This window comes from Lepidochelys olivacea, assembly GCF_965140295.1.
Source record: "Lepidochelys olivacea isolate rLepOli2 genome assembly, chromosome: 2".
In the NCBI taxonomy this organism is placed as follows: domain Eukaryota; kingdom Metazoa; phylum Chordata; order Testudines; family Cheloniidae; genus Lepidochelys; species Lepidochelys olivacea.
Genome location: NC_140412.1, coordinates 18,901,877 through 18,928,874, shown reverse-complemented (window position 1 = coordinate 18,928,874; position 26,998 = coordinate 18,901,877).

Sequence of the window (26,998 nt, the reverse complement as noted above, 5' to 3'; positions counted from 1 at the left end):
TTCTGTGCTGTAGTTTGATTAGAACGTAAGCAGCTCCCTTGGGACTCTTCACGGCACTAAGAGTAGGAGATATTGAAAGAGGAAAAAATATAAACCAAAATTTGTAAAATGTGTGCTTCCTACAAGTGTTCTGGTGTGGCTGCTGAGCTTCTCAGTGACCTCCTGATGCCAACATCCATTTGTCCACAAATGCATACCCTCTAGTGTGCAAGTACCTCTTTTGTATACATGAAGGCATAATTTGGCATGGACTTAACTGGATGTATGAATGTGCGCACATTTTGCTGGAGCAACTTATGCATTTATACTTTAAAACATTGGCTTATAGTACCCTGATCGTTGTACCACTTAAAATGAAGATTAGTTTAATTTTCTTGAAGCTAAATTCCTAATCAAGTGTATCCGCACCTTGGGACTTAAATGGAAACCTTATGTAGCCATCTGAGTTAACCCATAGACTTTCAGATTATAAACTTTCTCCTGGAATTGTGTGAATTTAGATAAAGAATATAGGTCAATAGATCTGCTTTATTTTAACTAGCAGAGAACTGGCCTTTTGGAGCTGATCCACAGTTCATGGAAGCCCATGAGAGTTTACTAATGTGAATAGGCTTTGGATCAGACACCCTAAAGATGTAGGGGCAGAATCTCTGCTGGTGTAAATTATCATAGCTCTGTTGACTTCAGTGCAACTATGACAATCTTAGTCTCTTTCCCCAAGACAATCTCAGTTCCTGATGGATAATATCTTGCTTCAGGATAAATTAGGCCACCATTAGACTATCTCAACATTGTGGTGTAATGCTACACTTTTACGATCCTGAGCACTGATCCTGAGCACTGATCCTCAGTTTTATAATAAGCTGTTTAATCTTTGTGAAGTATAGACTGGAGGCTGGTTTACTTTCAGAAAGAACAAATCAGGTTTTTTTACTGTTGAAGGGGAAGGAGATTTTTTTAGGAAGGGCATGTTTGCAATTGCAAAGATTTTTTTTTATTGGATGAATGATTTGTAATGTTCAATAATGTGCAGCCCTCTTTGCCAGCATTATCTTGGGAGCAAGGCACTGTCTTAATGATGTTTACTCTCATAAAATAAACTGTAATAAAAATGTAGAAGCTAGCACTCGATTATCTCTTCCATTACAGAGCACTTTCAGGAAACAGTTGCACGGAGCATCCCTGGTCCAACGTAAGGCGTGAAGCTGGGCACTTTTCAATTATGATCATCCATACTGAAACTCAAAAATAACTGCTTTATTTTATTATTGACTTTGTCAGTGACAAAACTAGTTCTTTGGGGGGGTATTTTGCACTGGATTAGTAGTGCCAGCTAACGATCTCCTATCTTTTGTCTCTGTTTATCTGCTCAGCTGACTGAGTAACATGTTCCAGCAATCCCCAGAAGGGAGAAATCTCGACTGATCTGTTTAGCTCTTCACTGGCCTCTTTGCATCTTTAGAGTTGTAGAGAATATTGCCTGCTATCTGAAGTATTGTGGTCTGGCCTGGTCTTCATATCACATGTCTGGTGCTATTGGCTTGGAGAGGGTGCAGCCCAGAAAAAGAAAGGTTAGAGAGTTTTGAAACACCTACATGACAAGGAAACTTCAGAGGGGCTTAAGTGGTGCATGATTCTTGTATGGAACCTCTGAGCCGGGGTGAATTTCATTCTACTTGCATATAGGAAATAAGCTGCAAAGAGCAAAAATGATACAATACATATGAAAACAAATCAGCTTTAAAAATTCTGAGGTACTATTAGGAACATAATCAGAGCTGCCCATGAATTTTCCATTTAGACAGAAAATATTTCCACAAAATTGACTACTTCCATTAGGAAAATCAAAAAGAACTGGTTTGTGTGTAATCAATATTTCAGAATGAAAACATTCATTTCAAACTGAAGCGTCAAAACAAAATGTCCTGACATTTCCAAATTAAAATCTTTTACAATATTTCATTTCATTAAAATTTCAGCTATTTCGACTTTTGATCCTGAATCAGGACAAAAATGACTGTTGAAATATTAGAATTTCAGGGGGGGATGGAAATTTCATTGTCTAACCAGCTCTAAATATAACTTAATAAACAAAAAATTACACTGTAATTTTGTATCCATTTTCTTGTATCGAAGTATATGGGTTTGCCGAGAGCTGTTGCTCTACAGGATAAACCGATACTTGCAATAATTATTGGGAAGCGAAAAATACGTTAAAAAAATGAAGGATCACAAAAATATTTGTGCCATCTTCCTATTTTTTTAAATACAGTAAATATAAAGCCTTACCCAGCTGAAGACCAGTATTGCTTTCTATTTCCTCCTAGATATGGTTTTCAAACCCCATTTTTAAAGTTCATGAATCTGGGCATTGGGAATTTATCTGCTGTTTTTTCAGTAGGAAAAATATATAGTTCTAGTTCAAGGGGGGAAAAGGGCAGCAAAGTTGATCTGCAGACTTAGCTTTAGTAATTTTAGACAGGTGCCCTTTGCCTAGCGGTACTTTTCTTGAAAGAATGTATCTTGGCACAAAGGAAAAAAATAAGTAATTGTAGACATGTAGCCTTTAGAATGACTTACACACCAATTTTACCGGAGGCCTGTAACAATTACATGACTTGTCATTTATGCTGCCATCTAGATATTCACCTGAAGCTCATTTGTAGACTTAACTTCTCTGTCCATTTTTCTCTTGAGATTTGTTGGAGAAATAGTGTGCATTTTTACATGGCCTGAAAGCAGAATACAGCAGCTCCAGCACTGCCGAATGTGCTGATACAGAAAAGCTTCCCTGGATTGGCCATAGCTACCCTAGAGATCACCTCTCTCCGCATCTGTGACTTCCCATGTCAGCTAAGTTCATCTGGAGTAACACTGTCAACCAGTAAGAGAGGTCCCGGGTGCTTCTGACAGAACTTTCAAAGGAGCTGGAGCTAGCCTGATTCTCACACAGTCGTGCAAGAGGTAAGAATGACCATGGAACCAGTCACTTTAAGAACTAATTACAGAACTCATTGCTTCAGCTTGGCTTCCCCTTGACAGATGTTTTGCACATACGCAAATGAACAGAAAAGCTAGAAACTATTTCTTCTAGAAGCTTGGAAGAAAAAAAGAGAGAAAAATAGAGCGGGTTGAAAAATGGGATCAATTTTTTACCAACATTGTTCTGAAAAATTCCCTATTTGGTGGGGTGGGGTCAAAAAAAAGGCAGAATTTGAAACTTTCAATCAGCTCTAATTGCTGTTTCTACTTGTAAACACTTGATAGACACTCAGATGTTATGGTGATGAAGGCCATGCAAGCAGCTAGATAGATTGAGATGGAGATACTATTACAGGTTAGAAACACAGAAAGCTAAACTATCCTCAGCCAGTTATTGTAAGGGGTGTCATGGTGTCTGTCGTCCTTGATTAGTCAAATAGAAATCTATAGCCTAATCCAAAACCCTTTGAAGTCAATGGGAAGAGTGCTTCTAACTTCAGTGGGCTTTTGATCAGCCCCTTCATCCACATTTTTAAGCTCTAAAAATAAATTATAAAAATAGATTTGGGCATGAGCTTGCAAAATTCAGATCCATTTTTTCCAAAGTTTGGGTGTTTGGGTGAAGGGTTAGGTTTCAGTGTTTTCTCAGAAAATGATTATTTGACTCAATGGATAGGCATGACTCATCAAGAAAAGCTTTCTTCTCTATCTTACATTTTTCAGTTTTGTATAATATAATATATTTAAAAGACTTTGTAAACGTTTACCTTTTGATAACAATGGCCCTGAACTGCACCCACAAAGGAGTCACTTAATAACAGATGTTTGTCTCAGTTTTGACTGTGAAATGCAATGTCAAGCTTCCTCATTTTATTTCATTCAAATCATTTTAACATTAGATTGTGTTCCTCATGGGACTACCTCACAATGCAGATCAATTACAACAGAATTAGTAGTTGTTACCCTCCATCCTTAGACACAGTAAGTACCTCCAGGGTTCTTCCCTAATTCCCCAGTTGGGAAGTGGTTATTTCCAGTGGAAACGTTGGGCTCTGGCTGTGAGCCTTTCAAGACCATAAGAGTGTGGTTCACAGATGCAACAATTCTCAAACCCAGACTGAGTCTGAGTGGGTTCAAGGGTTTTTACAAATTTTGTATGTGGCTCCATATGCACATAGGACCCTTCATTAGATGGGTTTTCTTCAGATTCCCTAGAAGTAATATTTTAAACCAAAAATCAATTACATAGAGTCGTAGAACTGGAAGGGACCTTGAGACGTCTTCTAGTCCAGTCCCCTTTATTCATGGCAGGACTAAGTATTATCTAGACCATCCCTGACAGGTGTTTCTCTAACCTGCTCTTAAAAGGAGATTACACAACCCCCCTAGACAATTTGCTCCAGTGCTTAACTACCCTGACAGGAAGTTTCTCCTATTGTCCAACCTAAATCACCCTTGTTGCAATTTAAGACCATTGCTTCTTGTCATCCTCAGTGATTAAGAACAACAATTTTTCTTCCTCCTCCTTGTAAAAACTTCTGTGTACTTGAAAACTGTTATCATGTCCCCTTTCACTCTTCTCTTCTTCAGACTAAGCAAACCCACTTTTTTCACTCTTCCCTCATAGGTCATGTTTTCTAGACCTTTAATCATTTTTGTTGCTCTTCTTTGGACTCTCTCCAATCTATCCACATCCTTCCTGAAATGTGGCACCCAGAATGGACACAATACTGAGGCCTAATCAGTGCGGAGTGGAGCGGAAGAATTACTTCACATGTCTTACTTTCAACACTTCTGCTAATGCAGCCCAGAATGATTTTTGCTTTTTTTGCAACAGCGTTACACTGTTGACTCATATTTAGCTTGTGGTCCACTATGACCCCCAGATCCCTTTCCGCAGTACTCCTTCCTAGGCAGTCATTTCCCATTTTGTATGTGTGGAACTGACTGTTCCTTCTTAAGTGGAGTACTTTGCATTTGTCCTTAGTGAATTTCATCCTATTCATTTCAGACCATTTCTCCAGTTTATCCACATCATTTTGAACTTTAATCCTGTCCTCCAAAGCACTTGTAACCCCTCCCAGCTTGGTATCATCCACAAACTGTATAAGTGTACTCTCTATGCCATTATCTAAATCATTGATGCAGATATTGAACAGAACTAGACCTAGTTTGACACGATTTCTTCTTGACAAATCCATGCTGACTGTTACTCATCACCTTATTATCTTCTAGGTGTTTGCAAATTGATTGCTTGATTATTTGCTCCATTATCTTTCCAGGTACTGAAGTTAAGTTGACTGGTCTGTAATTCCCTGGGCTGTCTTTACTCCCCTTTTTATAGATTGGCACTATATTTGCCCTTTTCCAGTCCTCTGGAATCTCTCCCATCTTACATGACTTTTCAAAAATAATCGATAATGGCTCAGATACCTCTTCTGTCATCTCCTTGAGTATTCTAGGATATATTTCATCAGGCCCTGGTGACCTGAAGACATCTAACTTGTCTAAGTAACTTTTAACTTATTCTTTCCCTATTTTAGCCTCTGATCCTATCTCACTTTCACTGGCGTTCACTACGTTAGATGCCCACTTGCTTCTAAACTTTTTGGTGAAAACTAAAACAAAAAAGCCATTTAGCACACCTGTGACTTCATATGCATTAGCGTGTCAATATTCGTTCTAATTACAAAAATCCATGTAGCTGTATTTTTCCCAGTTGGCTGCACTGAACTTTTCGGGACTGCTTTATGACTTTCCTTGTTTTTTAAGTGTTTTATTCCTTGTGGGGAGAAGTGGGTATATCTTTAGCTTCATAAAATACTTGGTTTTAAGAAATTGTCACCTGTTCTAGTAAATAAACTGGAATTTAAATAGTAATTAAACAGTGATTTGTTAAGGGAGATATTCCTGGCATGTTAATTTATGAAATCTAAAATAAGCTCATTCTGCATAATAAAAACATCCCAATATTTAGTCACATATTTAGAGTACCATTTGCTTGCATAACAGAGTCAATGGTAAGAGAACAAGCTATCCTGGAAATATATAGAGGTGCCATTTTTCATCTTCAGGGGATTGCAAAGCTGATTCTGAGAAATATCGTAGATGCTACCATGTGAGCCTAGCTCTAGAGCAAACTTCAATAGGGAGACTTGAGATTTTTCCATTAATCATTGTTTTACAGCTAGTCAGTTTCAGCCATTAACTTGTAATGCCCAGCAGGCTTGGAGCAGAGAGACTTTTACTGCTGTCAATGTAAAAAGGCCAATAAGAGTTTTTAAGATCTATAGTAATTTGTAGGGGTTTTTAACTGTAGTAATAACAAATCCAGAAAGTAAATAATTCATAAAGGTGCTGTCACTTATGAAAACCAAATATAAATTCCCAGTACGGCTCTAGATATCAAATTATTACAATAATTCTCTCCAAGAACAGATGCTGTACTGATGTACACTCAACATTTTGCAGCTTTTCAGTACTGTTCTGAACTAGAGATTGGCTGGAACCAAAATTCTAGATCCAAATAAGCTGGAGATACAAGGTTTTCAAAATCCAGCTCTGAATTCAGTGTGTTAGAAAGAGGAGGTTCTCCAAGTCCACTGAAGGTAATCATCTTAATGTTCAGTGAGAGAGATTTAGGCTAGATATTAGGAAAAGCTTTCTAAACTACGGGTATGTCTACACTGTGAGTAAAAACGTGTGGCATCAAGTCTCGGAGCCCGGGCCAGCTGGCTTAGGCCATGGGGCTATAAAATTGCAGTGTAGACATTTGGGCTTGGGCTGCAGCCCAGGATCTAAGACCATGTGAGGGGAGAGGGCATCAGAACTCGGGCTCCAACCCGAGTCCAAATGTCTACCCCACAATTTTATAGTCCTGCAACCCAATCCCCATGAGCCCAAGTCAGTTCACCTGCTGCCACGGCTCTTTGGCACAAATTTAGATGTACCCTAAAAAGATAGCTAAAGCACTGGAATTTAAGAATATGTTAGACCAGTGGTCACCAACCATTAGATCACGATCAATTGGTCGACTGTGGAGCCTCTGACAGTCGATGTCAGTCTCAGTCTAGGGTTGCAACCCTCCTGCAGCCAAACTGGAAGATCGGCCACTAACAGTCCGGCAGCACAGCAGGACTAAGGCAGGCTCCCTGCCTGCCCTGGCCCTGCGCCACTCCTGGAAGTGGCTAGCATGTCAGGCACCGGCTCCCGGGGGGAGGCGCAGGTGTCTCTGTGTGCTGCGCCTGTCCGCAGGTACCACCCCCACAGCTACCATTGGCTGCAGTTCCCCATTCCCAGCCAAGAGGAGCTGCAGGGGTGGTGCCTGCGGATGGGGGCAGCATGCAGAGGCTCCTGCCAGGGGCCACAAGAATGTGCCAGCTGCTTCCGGGAGTGGTGTGGGGTGAGGGCAGGCAGGGAGCTGCCCAAGAGCCACCTGAGGTAAGCGGCACCCGGCTGGAGCCCGCACCCCAAACCCCTGCCCAAGGTCAAAACCCCCTCCCACACCCTAACTCCCTCCCAGAGCCTGTACTCTGAACCCCTCCTGCACCCTAACCCCCTGCCTCAGCCCTGAGCCCCCTCCTGCACCCAAAATCCCACCCAAAGCCTGCACCCCCTCACGCACCCCAACCCCCTCCCAGAGCGCCTACACCCCGCATCCCCTCCTGCACCCCAGCCCCCTGCCTGAGCTCCCTCCCAGAGCCTGCACCCTGCACCCCAAACCACTGCCCAAGCCCTGAGGCCTCTCCCAGAGCCAGCACCCTGCTCCCCCTCCTGCCCTCCAACCTCCTGCCCTAGCCATGAGCCCCATCCGGCACCCTAACTCCCTGCCCCAGGCTCAGCCTGGAGCCCCTCCCACACTCCAAACCCCTCGGCCCCGCCCAGAGCCTGCCCCCCCTCCCGCACCCCAACCCCCTGTCCCAGCCCCGTGAAAGTGAGTGAGAGTGGGAGAGAGCAACAGAGGGAGCGGGGAAGGAGTGAGTGGGGCAGGGCCTGGGAGAAGGGGAAGGGCAGGGGCATGGCCTCATGAAAGGGGCAGGGCAAGGGCATGGAAGGGTGTTTGGGTTTGTGTGAATACTGTTATTTCTACATTTTCTTTGAGGTAGATCCTGGATTGCACTTAAATTCAAAAAGTGACCTTGTGCTTAAAAAGGTTGGAGACCACTGGGTTAGACAAACACCTGTCAGGGTGGTCTTGTCCTGCCTCAGCACTCGAGATCTCTTCTACCTCTACATTTCTGTGAGTCTATGATCTTGAGACTAACTCTATTCTAAACCTGACATCAGTTTAGCCTGAAAAATGAGCCCTGGACTAAGCCCCTTGTCTGCTCTGATAATTCAGAGAAAGAGAGGGAACATAGTTCATTATCCTAATTGGCAACTGTCATGTTCCTATTAGAGCATATCTGCAGGGGGAAATTATTCCATGAGAATTAGTACATTTGAATATTTATAAAAATCATTTGTCATTTCTCTGAAAAATTCTTTCTTTGGAGATAGAACCTTGGTCTCCTCCTATAATTAACCTTATCTGCATAAGTAATGAAGAATGTATAGTGACCTCAGCAAGTTAATATTGCTACCTACTCCACAAATTGCATAGAAAGTTTTTGACCGTGTCCCCTTCTTTTTAATGCATTTCAACCCGCTTCCTAGCCTTCAAGATTTAAAGTACTGTTGAGGGTTAATGGCTGCAATACTGTGGTCTGAGGTTAAAGCTGGTGTAGGTGGGTAGTTGAATGGGGTATTGACTGGGTAGCCGTGGAACAGAAATAGGGAGCTCAGAAGGTTTTTTAATGAGGGATTGTGCAGGAAAGAACAGTTGCTGAAATTCACGGCAGTGCATAGGGAAGTCATAGTTATTCTTCTTCTTCATTATTTGTACAACCCCATCAGAGACCAGGACCCCATTGTGCTATGCAAGAGACAAACACATAACTGCCACTTACATGATACAGTAGTCCTTGTATTGGCCTTCTGCACCACGGTGAATTTTGCCTGGTGTGAATATAGAGCTCCATAACTAAAATGAAAAGCAAGGAAACTTCTGACTCCATTACAGAAATCTAGATTCTGCGACTCTACATTGCCCCTTCTAAGGGAACAGGCTTACTGATGGGGCCAGAAGAGTGCAGTGAATTTGATTTGAAGGTGAATGTTCTTCTTTTTTAACCTGGCTAATTTGTCTGGAGACCTTCCTGCTGATGGCTATCTTGGGTGGAGATTACATTTCAGTCGGCTTGTAAATGGGAAGTGCAAATGGCTCTCCTGGAGAATATGCAATAAGTAACCTTTCATTGGGCAGAGATTGAATGAGACCCAGCTTAATACTTATTACATCAAACATCTGTCTGTCTCTCTCTCCACTTTACTGTGCATGTGGATGAGCATTAGTGATTTCATCAGTGGGCAATTATACTTGATAATTGTAGAATTCTAATGTAAGTCATACAGGGCCAAGATGTGGCCTGGTGTAAGTGGGCGTGACTCCTTTAAGGTCAACAGAGAGGCTCCTGCTTTCACCAGGTCTGAATGCGGCCCTCATTCAGTAGACACAAACAGATACCTGTTATCGTCTGTCAGAGCATAGTATAACTGTCTGCCTGATCATTTTTCCAAAGAGGATGCAACTGTAATGGTTTTACCCTTATCTTCCTCGCCATGTAGAGTGCCTGGCCAACAAAACAGCAGCTTCCAGCATCACATTAAAGAGACCTGGTCTTGTTTTAATCTAAAACGTATGCATTCCATTCCCATGGAACCTTTCCTAGGTAAAAGAAACTGATCTGCTTAGTTGCAACCAACACAACCTATAGGTTTGCCTCAGCTTCCTTTGTAGTAAAAGAAAACTGGTCCTGCTAACCTACTCACATACACACCACTATTCTAGACTAAAGATCTGTCTCTACTGGAGCTGGAAGGTGTAATGTCCAGCTCAGGAAGACATAGCAGTGCTAGCTTGATCAGAGCTAGCATAGGTATGTCTACTCAAGCTGGAAACTATACCATCCAGCTCCAGTGAAGACATACTCTAAGAGTATGTCCACATGAGTCACTTACAAACCAGGCCCCCATCTAATCTATTGTTCAATAGCCTACCTAGGCATTTATACCACACTCGTCACTGTGGTATTGGAGTGAGCCCCACTTAGGTTTCAGATTCTCCCTTGAAAAACTTTTCTGAATGCTATCAGGTGTTCATGGTCCCACCCAGCTCTCACAGGAATGGGCGCCATTGAATAACTAGATTCAGGACCCCAGCACATTCAGCTGAGCTCCGTTAGACGGCTGACAGTGGTGACCCTCCACCTCTTCAGCAGATAGTTTCAAAAACGAAGGTTTCAAAAGCCCCTCCGTGAGTTAGGAACACAAATCCCATTGGCTGTGAGTGGAACTTGTGCTCTGGACTCCCTTTTGAAAAACCCCACCCATTATATCGAGATATACTTGGAAAGAGTTAAAATGATGGTTTGGGGGCACCCTCGAATGTAGCCATATATTTCTATATATGTGGGTGCCTCAAAACATCATTCATTAGCCCTCTAAGCATCCTGTGGCGAGCCCTGTGCATACTACTGTGGTGGCAGCAGACAGGAGTCAGCAGTTGGTTCCATTTAGGGACAGAGGAGAAGGGATAATGGTTTTTATGGCAGGCTAGGACAAAATGCTGATGCCAACGTAAGTGGTGGGATCTCTCACCAGCCCCGGAGGGAACAAGTGCCACGCTCAAGGCCGTTCAGTCCCTTGCCACACAATATATTAGTCAAACGTGCAAACTCATGATGAAAAACAACACACTGCAATTCCTGACCAAAGCAGGCTGCAGTCCCCAGAGGGATTTCCCCTTGCTTCTCTCAGTCTGGAAAGAGAACATGCCCCTTCTCAGTGATATGACAGGTAGGCAGCTTTTAACCCTTGCCAGGCTATTTCACCTGATTACACCAGGATCTGCCTATCCACCCTTCCGAGCCACCTTGATTAACAAATACGTTCTGACACAAAACCACCAGCCTTATGATTTCAGCTTTTAGAGACACGTGATTACTGTTCCTCATCTTGTAGGTCTCAGTCCCACCGGGAATAATGACAGGATGGAGACTGAGCCTGAAGATAGTAGTGAGGGGAAGGGAATGGAGGATTTGTCTCCTCTCAGGCTGATTCAGAACGACTCTCAGTCAAGAGTCAGGATGGAGACGGGACCAGGAATGAACACGCTGCTAATCTCTTGGACAGCAACCTGCATGTATCTGGATCACTGTGGCAGTCTAGCAAGTGGGGTCCTACCATAATTATGTCAATGACAATACACACTGCCTTCACATTTAATATGAAAGGCAGCATATCATCTTCAAGCAGGGACAATTGCTGTTTCACATCATTTCTAGAATGAAGGAAGCAGCCACTTGCCTAGGAATCTATTCAAAACTAATGGAAGATTGTGGCATGGAGGGCAATCTTATTTTAAAATCTCTCCTCTAAAGGGGTCTGGACTGTGGTCACCTCGGAGACTTCAGCCAATGTGAAAACCTAATTAAAGTGAAGAAGGCCAAGCTCCAAAGAAAGTAATAAAGCATAAACTTCTTTGATTTTTTTTCTCCACATCAACCAGAGCTTTCAATTTCCTTGCTCCATTATAAACATGTCATTTGAAAAGAGGAAGACAACACTGAGCCAGCATGGGGACTACAAATACAGATTAGAAAACACGTTACAGTATTAAGCCTTACAAAATGTTATTTGGTGGCTATATGGGGGGTGCATTATAGAGCAGGGCAGTTGAGGGGGAGGCAAGCAGTAGCTAAAGATAGTTGAAAACATTTTGGGTTTTAAAATGTACTGTCAGTTCAATAGTGAGGGGGAATCAGTCTGGTCTGATGAGCTGCTCTGAGAAATTCCAGCTCTGAGGCCAGGTAATTCTAGCAATCAGTATAAAAGACGAAATCTTTCTTCCTCCTCGGCTTTTCAACTAACAATTCTCTTCATCCAGCTTCAGGATGAACATCATAATTCATCATTAAATGGAGATGGGTTGAAAAGACAAGAACAGAGCAGCTCAAATCAGGCCAGGTGTCTTAGTGAGAGGGCATTGAGATGTTGTGATTGGAGATGCACTTGGCCTAAATCATGCCCCATTAGGTGAGAACCTGAGTTCAAAGGAGAGGGGATTGCTCGTCTTTCATTTTAATTGAAAGACTTTGTCCTCACCTCACATCGGTAAAGATTAAAAAAAAAAAGTATGGAAATTTTAAAAGTTCAAGAAACATTTTGTCAGAAAGAGACATCGAAGAGCTTTCCTTTCCTTGCAGAAACATTTCTTCTGCTATTTATTGCTTCTGTTTTCCACAGTGACAGGTCACCAGCCTCTCTAAGAAATAGGAATCCCCTTAGTAAATAACTCAAGGTTTATAATGTCTTTACAAGGAAATATAACAATGCTGTAGACCAGATGCTGTCCCCAACCCCCATATGTAGTCTCAAACAGGGGATAGGATGGGCCTGGCTCCAGAGGAAATGACAGCAGAATATGACCCATTGTTGTCAATGCTTTGGCAGATAATATTACATCTGCTGCCTTTCTTTTCACCATCCATTCAAGCAAAAATTGTGCTAACATTTGTCTGGCATAAGGATTTTCAGACCAGCAAATCTAAGCAATTTGTAAAGAAGTAATTGACTTCCTTAGAAATTGCTTAATTTCCTTCTCTAATCATAAAAACACAAAGTACAAATAACACAAGCTCTCTCATTAGACAAATGACCCTGCAGCTCTCTGAATTGTTTTCATTCTGCTAGGCTAGGCTGTAATCATTCTAATTTAGAGTCCTAATCATCATTCTTTACTCACGCCTCTCTAAAGCAAAATTCCCATTGGACCAAATCCCCAGTTTCGGGCGAAGTGGTGTAAATCTGACGTAGCTGTTGAATTCCAGGTGTGAGAGCAGTATTCTGCCCACTGACTTCAATGCCAGTCTTTCCTGATTACATTGTGCTGCATATGGCCCTGTCTATTCTTTATTAAATAACTATCTACCTGTTGCTGATTATCACATTCTATTTTGCCAGTTTCACCTGTTGTTAGGAATCCAGCACAGAAGGCCTCTAACTGGGAGTCACTGAAGACATGAATTACCCTGGGTACAATAATAACAGATCGAGAGTAAAACTTAGCATCTATTTAAAGGCTCTGTCTTTGCAAAAGCTAACTCAAGCAACTTGCTGGCTAAGAGGGAATAAAGATCTCTCTCTATGGGAAGCTGAGTATTGCAGCCGCAGACTCTCTTTCAACTGCCTTCTATAATGTATTGTAATATTCCAAGGGTTTGTCCCAGAGTCTTGTCTTTTGTATTCCAGTTATTGGTTCAAATTCAGCCTGATATTAGTTAATGCTTGTGCGCGAATTGCCTAATAAGGGCAAGAATAATTCTGAAGTAACTCCTCTGAAATTAAAGGAGTTACACACCAGGGCTGGATATAGTCCACGTGGATATAGCAATCTCCTCATGAGTCAGATTCCATCACTCTTACTCCTGCTGAGCAGCACCTACCTCCCAGAGTAGTTCCATTGGTTTCAGTGGGACTTCTTGCAGAGAAAGTTAATATTCATCATTAGTATAGGGCTTTGATTCCTGTTTCTGTGGTGCCAGTAAATTATTTGTTTTAATATTGATTTTTCTTTTTATATTTGTTTTATGGATTTCTGCCTATGTAAGAGGTACATTTTAGGCACATCCTAAACCACTCAAAAAAAAAATCAGAATGACACAGCAATTTATTAACATAGAATCATAGGCCTGGAAGGGACCTTGGGAGGTCATCTAGTTCAGTCCCTTGCACTCAAGGCAGGACTATGTATTATCTAGACCATCGTTGACAGGTGTTTGTCTAACCTGCTCTTAAAAATCTCCAGTGATGGAGATTCCACAACCTCCCTAGGCAATTCATTCCAGTGCTTCACCACCCAGACAGTTAGGAAGTTTTTCCAAATGTCCAACCTAAACCTCCCTTGCTGCAATTTAAGACCATTGCTTCTTGTCCTATCCTCACAGGTTAAGAACATTAATTTTCCTCCCTCCTCCTTGCAACAACCTTTTATGTACTTGAAAACTGTTATGTCCCCTCTCAGTCTTCTCTTTTCCAGACTAAACAAACCCAGTTTTTGTCAATCTTCCCTCATAGGTCATGTTTTCTAGACCTTTAATCATTTTTGTTGCTCTTCTCTGGACTTTGTCCAATTTGTCCACATCTTTCCTGACATGTGGCACCCAGAACTGGACACAATACTTCAGTTGAGGCCTAATCAGCATGGAGTACAGCGTAAGAATTACTTCTCGTGTCTTGCTTACAACACTCCTGCTAATACAGCCCAGAATGATGTTTGCTTTTTTTGCAACGTTACACTGTTGACTCACCTTTAGCTTGTGATCCACTATGACCCCCAGATCCCTTTCCGCAGTACTCCTTCCTAGGTAGTCATTTCCCATTTTGTATGTGTGCTACTGATTGTTCCTTTCTAAGTGGAGTACTTTGCATTTGTCCTTATTGAATTTCATCCTGTTTACTTCAGACCAAAATAAATAGTGGGGCTCTGGGAATGCAGTATCCTGAGACAAATTGTCCACTTTATGGTCTATTTGGTAGAGGTGATCTCTAGTCTCTACTCCCCAAAAGGCACAGAATTGAAAATGTTGTAATACTAGGTTTTCACCTACAACCATCTTTCTAGAATGCCCGGTGCACTGAAATGGATTGCACAAGACTAATGTACTCTACAGCAAGAATAAATGGAATTTTCTTTCCTCTGGGGTTCCACAGAGATTCATTTTTTGGCAGTAATTGGTCCAAAATTCCATCATACATTTGAATGTTGCATCAAATCCAAATTCTGCTAGTTACTTACATTAGTCTACAGTGATGCATCAGCTGATCTTTAATATCATAGTGTTTAATGAGACTGTTTAGTCTCTATATTTATTCAGCCTGAACTCCTGCCCATCATCTACACTTTTCTATGTCTCAATGTTTGAATCCTTCAGATAGAATTCTCAAACCGTGTTTTGGAGATGAAGCACATCTAAACTGAGCTAAAACTGAGTCCTTGGCCTTGTTAATTCATTTACCAAAATGTTACTGTATAGGATAGCCAGTGCAGAATGGCCCACATGCTGACCACAGTGCTGGCTGAACTTGAGTGATTGAGGAGTAAACAATAAGAGCAATTCGATTATTTAAATGAGCACAAGTTATGCTAAACAATGGTTTACCAATATATCAGAAGTCTGATTTACTGTGTACAGAGGCACATATTGCTCAAGACGAAATGGAAGTTCTGAAAGCTCTCGGTTCTGATGAGCATCATATGTTTTTTACTGAACAGATAAAGAATAAGGAACCCAAATATCAATTAGCTGTTAACTTATACTTTTCAGAATAATCCCATTGATTGTAGTGCGGTCCAAGCAAACCTCATTGGTGTAACTCAACATTTCAAAGACAGCGATACAGTTGTAAAAGTACAAAGGCAGTTAAGTATTATTACTGGGTATCAGATACCCATAAATGTGTAGATTAACCCAATATGCACCTTTAAAAATCAGTTAGAACATTGCCAGATGTTCAGGCAAATGACATAAAATTACAGTACAAAGGTCTCTAGGAACTTCAGCCAAGAGTGTTTCATGTCCAAGTTGTCTTTGTGTGCATGTGTATGTACTTACAACTAAAAAGAAGTATTTAATGATGAGTAAGGGAATGTGTATATGCCAAGATTTAAGCAAAGCACCTCTCTTATTTACTGAAATTGGTGCTACAGCAAGTGGCTCTGACAGATAACCAGTTCGCGTGTTAGGATGCTCTCCTAAGAGAGCAAACAGATTAGCTTTTCTCAGCTAAGACACAGTAGAAACGAGAGGGTCACGTTATATTGGTTTTAGTGTATGGACAGCGTCTGTTGTCTACTTAGTGTGTCTTGGCTCAGGCTGGAATTCTCTGGGAACGGGTGGTACCTACTGGACAGAATAGCCTGGAGGAGGGATAGATGAGTCTCTTTCTAATCTGTGAGCTTGTTCAGTTCTGAAGTTCTAGTATGAGCTCATCTAAACTTTGAACTAAACAGATGAGAGAGAATGAGCCAAGCAAACGATGAAGAGGCATCCCCCATGAGTGTTTCTGCTAGATTTACTGTTCCAATTAGCTGTTGTTATATATGTGAACCATTTGAAATTAACTGTGATAAGAGCCACTTTTGGAATTTACTAACTGCAGTCTCTGAGAGATAAAATTTGGGGTCCTTCACTGAAATTAACTCTTGATTTAGTCATATATCAAGACTCCTGAAATAAGCATGTCTAACTGCCCTCTTTATTAATACTTCTAAGAATGTTTAGAATTTTACTGCCATTTAAACAAGAGTTCCAAAAAGATACAGTATCAATTAATGGTCTTGTTAAAAGTCAGATGGTATTTTTCCAACACCAACAGAACTCCCTGTTACACATTATACACCTTGGAACAAATCTTAAGTGCCAAGAAGAAAAGGAATGCTCATGTTTTTATTTGGAAAGGTCCATTGCAGTGATATGCTGCCAATTCTTTAACAAGGGACTCCCACAAGAAATCTCTTCCTTCACCTGTGATAAATACCTCGTACCAGGAGTGTGTGGGCTCTGGGAAGAGGATGAAGGACAAGGGAATCCATTCCTTTGTTTTCCTTTTAAAAATAATTTGTTTTTTCATAACCCCAAGGAAAGAGGTAGCTCTGCTTGCCAAACAAACTGTTACTAAATGCAATCATTGGAAATGTTTATATTTTTCTTCTTCAATATGCTGAGCATACAGCACAGTGTTTCACTTCTCCAGGGAGAGCCACACAGTTAGCCAGGTGGAATTAATATGCATCATCCCTACCTCCTCCTTCCCACCCCCAAACACACACCAATCCCAGGAGGGTGATTCTGAAAATGTAATACAGGCTGAAGCTAGATGAACATTTGCATGGGTACGTCACCATCGTTAGAGGGGGATCCCAGCACGACCATCAGGTGGGGGAAGCCCTTGGCAGCTTGACTCCGTGACAGCAACATTGCTTGAGAGTCTGGGTGAAGCAGAATTGGTGCAAAGTCCCAAGGCCTCTTTTAAATCCTCTGAAATCTGAGTTCTGGGGACAGAGCCCCCTTGTTCATTCCATAGGGGAACAATCTCCACACATACACATATATTTGCACCCCATGGAACCTTTCTCTGTCCCTAACCACTTACTATGTTTTTCCTGCTGGAAGGGAAAATCCTCCCAACCACCAATTACTCTGGGCCTTATTCAGTACTACTTCTTTCTCAGGCACCACTCCTGTTCAGCTGCAAGGGGAGGTCAGTAAGACATTTGCCTGGGAAGCCAATAGAGCCCTGACAAAGCAACGGGACTGGACTTTGTACAGGAAATTTAATTTAACCGTCAAATTCATGTTGTTTCAATATTGGCCAATAAACTCCTGCTTATATTTACTTGATACACTTCATTGAAAGAATACTCTGAAATGTAAATGCTGGATGTATTAAGACAAAGGAAGATCATTTTTCCCCGGTGAGCTAATCACGTAAACTTCCATGAGCAGTTAAAGCCAGAGATTCTGAATGAGTCACTTGATATTTGAGAAACACTTAAGAGATGGAAGCAGGAATAAACGGGCCAATTCTTGTGGCCCTTCAGGGCATAGCAGGCAGTAAGTTCATGTACCACCAATATACCGGTAGGAACAAGGGGCCAGATCCTCAGCTGGTGTAATTCAGAGTAATTTCATTGAAGTCAATAGAGCTATGGCAATGCACGGCAACTGAGGATGGGGGGCCACAGTTTAGATGTCCATTGTGCTTTCCCACTCTTGTTGCCCAACAGCTTCTTCAGTAAACCGAAATGTGTGAGAGAGAAGTGATTCTGTAAATGTGTTTGGTGTGGGGGAGGAGCAGGGAAAATTTGCATTAGCACCAGCATCTGGGCCACCAAAAAAGAGGTGCCTTTAGGATTTATGAGTTTATGACTTTGGCGGCAAGCTTGGCAGCGTCTCTGGGCTCCAGCTAGCCTCAGGCATTGGCTGGTCTGGCCAGTCCTCGGGTCGGCCGCCGATTGCCGTGGTCTCCCAGCTAGAAGCTCTGCCACCGGCGTCTGGCCTCTCCGGTGGCAGCGTTTCAAGTGAGCTCTGGGGTCGGCCTTTTATACTTCCTGTCCTGCGCCTTGACCTCTGAGGGGCAGGCGCAGGGTTCACTGGCTCCGCCCACTTTGGCATCCAGAGAGGCTCATCCCTCTACGGGGCGGTGGGGAGCCAGACCGCCTCTCTACAGGCACATTTACTACGTTTTTTTTTTTTAAAAAGACAATATTATAACAAACCGTCAGCAAATAAACCTCCCCTAGAGTAATCGGAGAAGCCTAGTGGCTTAAAGGAACTCAAACATACATCTCTTCTCAGCCACTTAGCTGAGCACTCTGGGCCTGAACCAGCAAAGTCCTTGAGCCTGTGTGTAATTTCAGACACACATGAGTCATGTCCCTCCAGTGGAACTACTCATGTGTTTAAATCTCAGCATGTGCTGAAGTGCTTCTGCTGGGTCAAGGCCAGAGGGCTCCGCATCTTTCAGGAGTGAGCACATAAGACTTGCGGGACCTCCTGTCCAAACCTTTATTCAGGCAAAGTTCCTGGATAAAGCAGTTGGACCTTACTCTTCAAGCTGACGGGCTCCAAATGGTGATTCTGATGGATCAACAGCGAGAGGAGAGAGTTGCAAAACCAAATGCCCTTCATTAGACAGTTTGTATCTTGGGTCTGTTAAGTGAAGCACCTTGGCTGATCTCAGCTGTAGGAGCAGTACTTTTGGGGAGATAGGGTCTCAAAAATTACAATCGGATTATGAGGATGGCTAATTTCATCCTTGTGGTAACACCACCGAAGCCAGTGGAGAGCGGGGATTAATTTGGTCCTATGTCTTTTACGTGAGTTGTATAAAAGTTGGTGATTTTAGTTCATGTTGCTTCATGAGAGTTCCCATTCCCCCCAAGTTTGTGACAGACCCTGAACTATGACTTCTGCATGGTGTCAGGTTTTGTAATGAAAGATTTTTACTGCTCTTTCTTATATTGAGATTCTTTTGTGCATTTTTTTAAAAAACAGCCTATTTAATTGGTGCAAACAGTCAATCTAATTGGGAGTGAATTACTGTAAAGTTTTAAAAGTTAAACATTAAAGAGTAGTTCGTGACCACACTATTTAAGTTTTTCATACCAACTCCTAACAAAACATGGCCAAATCCTCAGTGATGTAAATGAACACAGAATTATTATTGAGATTAGCCCTTCCAGAGAACAGGTCAAAGTAGTGTTGTGAAAATAACTGCAAATTTATATCAGGATGTTTTATTTTTATTGGCCAGTTGTACCATACATACCCTTCAGAGTAGACAGGAAGAGCAGTGGTGTAGTTAGGGCACTAGATTGGGATCCAGGAGATTTAGGCTCAGTTCCCAGTTCTGCCACAAACTTCTTGTATGACCTTGCACAAATCACTTAATCCAGGGATCGGCAACTTTTGGCATGCACTCCATCAGGGAAATCTGCTGGCGGGCCGGGATGGTTTGTTTACCTGCAGCAGCCACAGGTTCAGCCGATCGCAGCTCCCACTGGCCGCGGTTCGCTGTTCCAGGCCAGTGGGGGCTGCGGGAAGCGGTGCGGGCCAAGGGATCTGCTGGCCTACACTTCCCGCAGCCCCCATTGGCCTGGACCGGTGAACCGCGGCCGGTGGGAGCTGTGATCGGCTGAACCTGCGGACGCTGCAGGTAAACAAACCGTCCCATCCTGCCAGCAGATTTCCCTGATGGGCACCATGCCAAAGGGTGCCGATCCCTGACTTAATCCCTTGGGTCCCCAAGGGAGATAATAATTTCTTTGTCTATCTTGTCTAATTGGTTGTTAATGTTTTGCAGTAGGACTTGTCTTTTACTGTGTTTTTGTACATTTGCTAGCAGAGCGGAGCTCCAATCTCGATTGAGACCTGTAGTTGTTATTGATAACAAAAGTTCTGTATTTTCTCAAGAAAAATGATTGATGGTGAACTAATAATAGTACCTTGTACTTGCTCAAGCACCTTCTGTTTCAAGAGCTCAGTTTGTGTTGTAAATTAAATCTCATAACATCTATATGAATTAGGTCAGTATAAATACATCCCTTAGTAGATAGGGCACTGGGCTGGATGCAGGGATTTCGGTTCAATTCCTGCCTCTGCTACTGGTTTTCTGGGTGACTTTGGGAAAGTCAGATGCCTCCCCATGCCTCAGTTTCCCTATCTGTAAAATGGGAATAATGATACCTCCTTTTAAAGCAATTTGAGATCTACAGATAGAGTGCTCATAAGAGCTAGGTATTACTACCATATAAAAGTACACTGAATTGTAGAGAGAAATGATTTGTCAAAGGTCAGATAACAAGTCAGTAAGAGAGATGAGACTAGAATCCGAAAGTCTTGACTATTAGACCTCTACTGTAACTATTGAATATTCCTTTCCAGTACACACTTTACCTTGAAAACTTTTTGTTCTAGTTTATAGCATCTAGTACAAGCTTTAGTTTTCGCTATAGTGGTATGTGAATTTTACTTTTTAATGAGTGCAATTTATCTAAAATTTCACTTCGTTTTTAAGTAATTATTTCAGAAATCCTAATGACTTTAATGGAGAAGTTTTCATCTGTCACTTAAGATATCATCATCTGACAAGTGAATAAGAGAGGCCTGGTGTTTTTTAAATTCCAGTAATTGTCGGTATTTAATTCAGTTGAATCCGCATAATACTTGGGACTAACTTGTTAAGATCTGGAGAACAAAAAAAAAAAAAATTAACTAGTCGACAGCTGGACATGGAAAAAAGTGTCATGTAAGGAGAGCTACTGTAGCAGCTCTGAGCAGTTAGAAAAACAAGCTGCTAGTTGGCCATGTTCAGAAAACATATATCATGGAATCATTGTCGGAATTCTATGTTCCTAATTCCTGCCAAAACCTAAAAATTGCCAGTCTACAATTACAGCTGAGAATCTGTTTGCAGAAATAGGCCCCAGTCCTGCAATGAGCTCTGCTCAGACAAACCACTGCACTGAACCCCAGTGACTTCATCAGGGCTTCATGCAGATAAACGGGTTCATCCATGTGGGATTCATTGTAGGATCAGAGCCATAAAGTGAGGTTCTGCGGGGTGCTGGGTACTCTCAACTCCTACTGAAGCTTCTCTTATTGGATCACACCTCTAGTCATGGTTTGGATCACCTGCATTGCTCCACCACCTACACCCAGCCTCAAAACCATTCTATGGCCTCCTCCCACTACCTTGTGCCTTCTTCCCCTGCACCTCCCAATCCCAGCCTTCACCCTCACCTCATGCATCCCCCTGTTTCTTCCACAAGGCCCTGTGGTATAAACAATGCAAAATGATCAGGTTAAGAATGTGAAAAAATAAATGCAATCCGACGCATACAAAAATCATGAGTAAAGCCCTGCAAATCATGAGATTGGCTGGAAGAGTCATGAGATTAAAAATAAATAAAATAAATGTTGGGGGTTTATTTACATTCTGATTTTTGAGTCTTTATTGGGGTCCAGGCTTTTCCCAGCAACCACCAAGGTGGCCAGAAACTTGTTTTATTTAAAATGAAAACTGACATTTTCACATAATCACAGGACTCCAGGAGCTGGGGCTTTTAAAAAATTGCCTGATATCATGATACCCGCAATAAAATTGCAAGAGTGGGCAACACTGTAAAATTGCCTACAGTGACTCTTTCTTCAGTGAGTCCCAGTGCATCTCCTCCCTCAGTGTCACGCTTGTAGGTTATAAACCCTGAGGCAGGGACTGTCTTCGTCTTGGCTGTACAGCACCAGGCACTTGGCTGGCACATAAATAACAGCCACAATGTGAGATTAGGCCATTTGGCACCTAGTAGGAGGAAGCCTTCCCAGCTCGCCCCCCCACACACACACACACAGCAAAGTAGCACAATCCTGCTTGTTCTTTCCAGAGACCCTTCAATATGAAATCACTTCCTCCTAATGCCTATATTGTATTCCGAGGACCCCAGATATGCACAAAAGCCTCTGTTACAGGAAGTGACTCCTCTCCTGCCCATTTGCTCTTTAAATACATGTCTCTCAACAAGCAGGATTTAAATGGGAGCCAAACAGGGCAAATTGCACTTGGTTCCCACTGCCTGGCTCAGTCAAAGCTTGCTGACTAACTAGTGGTCTGTGTAGTGGTGGTCTACAGGGAGCTGGCTGGTCATGTGATGCTGGGTTCCTCCCCCTTGTTTCCAGCTGAATGAGACAGAACCAATGAGAGGAGGAGATGCCACAAAGAGCTGACACAAACAGCATGATTAACATTTTCAACACCAAGTAAATGCTGCTTGCACTTGAGAGAGCTGCAAATTCGCTAATACCCTTCTAACGCTGTCCCGTGCATAAGCAATTTGCTGTAGATTCCAAAGGGATGTGACATTATTGCATATGGGAGAGGAGTAGGTCTCTGTGGTCACCCATGGGAGAGGAGGTTAGCTTCAGCAAGAAAATGCCACAATTAATGTGTTACCCACCCTGCAAAACTTTGGGAACTCCCATACTCTGGATTTTGGTGCTGTAGAAGTACATTAGCTGATAGATAAATACCTCGGGCCCAATTCACTGGCACATCCTGGCTGCTTTGTATTGGTCTAATAGCACAAAGAATCTGTAAACTTGAATTAAACAACCACTTGTTGTCACTATTTAATTTCTGTATTACAATAGCACACTTGAAGTGGGGACCAAATTGTGCCAGGTGCTATACATAATAAGAGTGAGTTTCTGCCCTGAAGGGCTTACAGTCTAAATAAAGAACAAAAATTGGGGAAAGATAAGTAATTATCCCTGTTTTACATATGGGCACTGAGGCTCAGAGAGATTCAGTGATTTGCTCAAGATCACTCAGGAAATCTGTGATGAAGCTTACAATTGAACTCAGATCTCCCGAGTTTCAATCCAGAGCTGTAAATGCAAGACCAACTTTCCATTCCCCCAGTGGGGAATTCTCCTGTGGCATAGTTCCTCTCTAGCAGGAGTATGGCCAGCAGGAAAGGGACAATGCTATTCATGGGGTTGTGGGAAACTGGGGCAAAATAAAGCAGCCATGAGGGTGCTCTGTCCGGGAGAGTCTTCAAATGAAGGGAATGTAAAGTTTGCTTTCAGCCACCTTTGCATCCCACCCTGGGCTTGTGTTAAGCACTGTTTGGTTGAACCAGAGAATCTGTTCTCTTCTCTCCTGACTCACATTTTCCCTCTAACATTTAAGCTCAAGTGCTGCTTTTAGGGATTTGTATATAGCTGCATATTGTGCCAGGAGTCAGGACGTCCTGACATTAGTCATGACAGCAGACTCCCATCAGACAGCATCATTTGCTGTAAGTGTGGTTAACATGAACCCAGAAAAGCTCTGCTCCCACAGCCAGGGAGATACAGGACAGCAGATCATTAATTATTCCTTCCCTCAGAAACTGAATAGGAAAATAAATAGATGAGCACTGCTGGACCCAACACAGCAGAGCCTTCTGGCGAGTCCGTCCATTCAGAATTCCTGGAATCTGAGTTCCTAGCACATATGTGACAGGTAAAGATCTGTTAATGCCCCTCTGACAGAAGATCACTGGTTTGTGCTTCTTCACTGATTTATTGTCAAAGTCTTCTTCTCTAGCATTTTGCTTTGCTCTTTCATAACTTAGGATCTTCCCTCCCTGTGTTTTATATTTCCTTTTACTGCCAGATGTATTTATTTCAGATTCATTTTTTACGAACGCCTCATCCTTGCTCCTCTAAGACCATTCGTTCCTCTCCATCCCTCCCTCCCCCAGTGCTCTGTTCCTACCTCCCAGGGCTCCTTGATAATGAGATCTCTCAGCAAGTTAAGAAGTCTTCAATTAGACTGTAGCTTTCTATCTAAGACAGCAATCATAGAAGAGCCCCAAGAGTTCCAATTTCTCCTCCTCCTGTTTTGATGCACTGATTATCCTCTTGTCAGATCAATAGCTCATCTACTTCTAGGGGTATTCTAGCACTCTGATGCTAAATTAAAACAGATAGAATCAATCCTCAGTTAATTTCCCCAACCAAACAATTTATATCTCTCTTCTGGTCCTCCATAGTGTGACTTATATAATACTGACATGCTATTAGGTCTCCCCAGACAAAGTAATCACTTTTATAACGCTGAATTACCCTTTTTATTAATAACTCTCAAATGTGACAAAACAGGGGATTTGTTTTATAATGTTGCATAGTCCCTAGCTGAATTTGTTCAAACACCCAGGTATGGTACTGAATAAATCTCTAATTAACAGTGGCTTTGGGGGTTTTTTAACGTACTTGAGGTATAAATTTGAGAGTTGTTTTAAGCTTAGTGTAAAAGAATATTGCCGTTAATTATTTCAAATCAATTGTTATGCTAATAGTAAACAATTGCTTCTCTCCTTACTGTAAATTAATATACCAAAAATAACTATAAAAGGAAAACACTACGTAACAGTCTTACAGGGAGCACCAAGGTTTAATGCTTAACACGCTTTTAGAGACGGGGGGCTTGATTCTCCACTGCCTTGGATCTTGTGTAGTGCTTAAGTTAAGCTTGTTCCTAAGCTGCAACAAAGGCAACAAGACATAAGCACTTGCTTAAAGTTAAACAAGGCCTAAAATATTTTCCTGAATCAGGGCCTGTGTGAGTATGTGGGCTGCAGAGGAAGCTTTCACAGCAGAGATATAGGGCCTGATTTTCCATGGCTGGCCCATTGTCTGGTCATTTACATCTGTACAAAGGGATAGTGAAGTGTATTTATACTATTAGCATCGGGCTGAGTGGAAAATCCTTATTTGGTAATGTTTTACACCCACTTTGCACAAGTGTGCATGGTGGCGTAAATCGGTGCAGCTCCATTGATTTCAATGAAGCAATGCTGATTTACACCAGCTGAAGATTTGGTCCACCAGGGCTGGGGCAGTGAAGCATCATGCCCAAAATCACCTAATTTCTCCACTGAACATTTAGGACTGAACCGTTCTCTTACTACACATGTGAATCGCTGGAGTCAAACCCTGCTTCAGACCAGTTCATGGTCTGGCCCCTGGGCTCTTAAATGTCATGATCTTACAGGTCATCCAATCTTTAGCATTTTGGCCACTTCTATTTGACTGTTACCTCCTATCTGGGAAGCTCTACCCAGCTCTTCCCTTGTCCTGAGGCACTTGTTTGACTACATTATAGGTTTATGCACACAGGGGTCTTGTTTCCCCTCAACAACTATGCATGCATAATTCTTATTAACGTCAATCAGACAGGAGGAGACTAGTTCTTAGCTCTCAAAATCACAGACGCCCATGATGCAGACAGCGGAGAGCAAAATGTTTTGATGAAGACTACGTCAGTGCTTTTCTGGTTTAGATTCTACTGTATAGGCTGCTGTCACACTCCTGACTGAACTCCCCCTCCTGCATGCTCACCAGGCAGCTGTGTTCAGACCCATGCAATGGATCCATGTGCTTCTAAGCTCTCCTGGCTTTGGGCAGGCTCCAGCCAGACTTTGGCCTCTCAGGGTGTGTCTATACTGCAATTAGACACCCGTGGCTGGCCCTCGCCAGATGATTTGGGCTAAAGGGCCCAGGCTAAGGGCCTCTTCAATTGCAGTGTGGACGATCGGGGCCAGGCTCAGGCAGTGGTGCTGGAACAATTTTTACAGTGAGGGTACTGAAGGCGGAAACCATGTATTTGGGTTGTTATTACTACTTCAAGCCAGGGGCTGCAGTAGCACCTCCAGCACCCTTAGTTCCAGCACCTAAGGGCTCGGGCTGCAGCCTGAGCTCTGGGACCCTCCGACCTCGCAGGGTCCTAGACCCTGGGCTCCAGCGCAAGCCCAAATGTCTACACCACAATTAAACAGCCCCTTAGCCTGAGTTCCACGAGTCTGAGTCAGCTGGCATGGGCCAGCCATGGGTTTTTACTTGCAGTTTAGACATACCCTCAGGTGCAATCCTAGGCACAAACTCTCTGTCTGGTGCTGCTTCTAGGGAATGGGACCCTGTGGTCCAGATGCCCTAGGCCTCCAGGATTGGTGCTGACCTCCCAAGACACCCCAGGGGTTCTAGCACACCCTGCCCAGAGTTACACCCTCCTGGATACTCTGATTTACAGTTTAACCTTCCTTCTTCCTGCCTCCTTGTTCTGCTCAGTGAGAGAAAGCTTCCCAGAGCAGACCTTGTTCTTTTGTAACTTTCCACTCCCCTTTGTCACATGACCCTCCTGGTCAACCTCAAAGCCTATGTCACATGATCAAGATTCCTCTCCAAGTGATCTTTTGCTTAAAGTCTGAACTGAAAAAACTGTTTTCTTGCGGCTCAGCCACCCTCTCTAGAATCAGCTCCATGTGTGGCTAGCGTAGACCTATTCAGGTGTTAATGAGACTTGACATTCCTGCAACAGCTGTCTAGGTACAGTCTGTGCAGTATGTGACGCAGTCCCTTTTAGCAAACGACTGATTCGGTATGCGCTGAGGCATTCAATGACACAGCAATTCCATTAAATCAGACAGAATTCACAAGTGTTACACAGACAAATGCTACAAATCGTCACCGTAATGAAAGCATTTCAACTTGAGAATGGAGTCTAGTGATCAGAGCAGAGGTCTAAGAACTATCGGTCACTGGCGCATTGTATGGTTGTGGTCGGGACACATAAGTTCTGAGCTCCAGGTTCCCCCATCTCAGTAAAATGGTTTCAGTCACAGGGCCCATCACAGAGGTGGTGTGTGTGTGGCGTATTCCGATATGCAACTGTCATACCTTCTTGTGTTCTTTGTACTGCATCTTTAAATAGCGAATGCCTCTGCTGTCTGGCGATCTGGGCAACCATTTGGTGTTCAGTTCAGTGCAGACAGTTGCAGCGAAGGCACATCCTGGTGATCTCTCACGTTTGTTCT